We start from the raw sequence: 1,929 nt of genomic DNA on the forward strand, positions 1-1,929 counted from the left end.
ATCAGTGGTCTCGTTAGAAAGTAAAATCCATGTTAAATTGCTGTTTTAGGGGTTGTTTTTAAAAGTCTGGAACGGATTAATCCGTCTTGCATTACTTTCTGTGGGAAAGCGTTCCTCGGTTTTGGAAAGCTTTGGTTTCGGAACGGATTAAGTTTGAGAACCGAGGTACCACTGTATTATAACTTGCGAACCGAATGAATGTTGGCGTACTAAACTGCCTCATTAAAAGCACAGCAACAGAGGCTGGTTAGAAAGTTGGCAACCCAAGTGGTAGCAAGCTTGCTTGGGTTTTGGGCCTCATGCTCTGCTTATTCCTCCACCCCTTTCCCCCACCCCGAATAAATGGGACTTTCCCCCCTTTAAGGGCAGAGGGGTAAATGTAGCTTAAGATGTGTGTTAAATTCCCACTTACTTTGCAGAATCCGGTCTGCCCAATTCTCCCCGGCGCCAAAGGGGTTAAGAGCTTTGCTCCTGAGCAACGTGGACATGAGCATGTGAGCGCCATATGGGAATGTGGCGCATCACCCTGTTCCTTGCCTGCCACATACAGAGAGAAGGTAATTTGAGCCTGCAAATTACCAGCTGGCCTGAAAAGAACATCTGGAACGACTGCAAGCAACTGGCTCGTTGGTCTAGGGGTATGATTCTCGCTTAGGGTGCGAGAGGTCCCGGGTTCAAATCCCGGACGAGCCCTACTTTTTGAACTCCGACTAGGCAAAGGAGAAGACAAGTTGAAACCACAAATGCAATTACCTTTTCTGAAAATCCAGATTTACCAGTGCAGATCACCCGGGGGCAATCATTTATGGCCGGCCTCCCCTTTTGGCCACGATCCAATCGCTTGCCGGCAAATTCAGGTTGTGCAATTAAAGTTGATTAGGGAGGCTTGTTCAACAAACCCGCTTCTCCAAAAGATTAAGAGTTTATTTATTCATTTTTAATGTTGCAATACAATATATGAAATCTTTACATAATGATACATCTACATTATATTCGTAAATTTAACATTTCATTATGTACTAACATTGATCCATTTCTTATTCCTTGCCCTGTGCGTGACTTCCTTGTTCTTATTTTGTAACTTTATTATTGAGATTGTAATTTTTGCATCTTAATAATTAAACGTTCAATCTTATATATCTGCTGAGCTTAACTTAACTTTGTGAAATCAGTCTATGCATAGCAATAAATGCTTGTTGGAGCATCTTTTGGCCATGTATTCTTCTACACAGTTCCATTCCTATTTGAGATTGTGATTAGACTGCATTCTAATTAGAAATATTAAGAGGTGGTTTTTTTTTTGCATTAAGGAAAGTGACAGGAAGATACGCTGAGACGTGTTCTAACCTGGGGTAAATTATCTGGATTTTTTGCTAACTTATTCACGTAAAATATCCGTTGCAGCTGCCATCTTGCCATGGGTGTGTTTTCGTGGCCATCTTTCCTATCCAGATCAGTGGGAGTTATTTACTCCCGTGTAAGAATGGTGCTCTCTTTGGACGAAACCGAGCTACAGATCAAGAAGTCCCAGTTCGAATCTTGACAATTCAAGAATTGGATTTGTTATTGGCCCTTCGACACCAGGTCCCAGGGGCGGATTGCTACAATTTAAAACAGGCATGGCCAAACCTGGCCTGCCAGATGTTTTGGGACTACAACTCCCATCATCCCTGGCTAGCAGGACCAGTGGTCAGGGATGATGGGAATTGTAGTCTCAAAACATCTGGAGGGCCAAGTTTGGCCATGCCTGATTTAAAACAAAGTATCTTAAATATTGGATTAGACAAATAATAGAGGCTCAGGCTACCTGCCCGCAGACCATCTGGCCAGAGTGGTGCATGCTCTGGTTATCTCCCACTTGGACTACTGCAATGCGCTCTACGTGGGGCTACCTTTGAAGGTGTCCCGGAAACTACAACTAATCCAGGA

At 43.4% G+C, this 1,929-nt stretch overlaps 1 non-coding gene across 1 annotated transcript; it reads left to right on the forward strand.

The window, feature by feature from the left end:
• The first annotated feature begins 621 nt into the window (after window positions 1-621).
• On the forward strand, window positions 622-693 carry TRNAP-AGG (transfer RNA proline (anticodon AGG)). The gene has a single exon. It is a non-coding gene; the product is annotated as a tRNA-Pro (tRNA).
• The last annotated feature ends 1,236 nt before the right edge of the window (window positions 694-1,929 follow it).

Source organism: Podarcis muralis, chromosome 10, assembly GCF_964188315.1.
Source record: "Podarcis muralis chromosome 10, rPodMur119.hap1.1, whole genome shotgun sequence".
NCBI lineage: Eukaryota > Metazoa > Chordata > Lepidosauria > Squamata > Lacertidae > Podarcis > Podarcis muralis.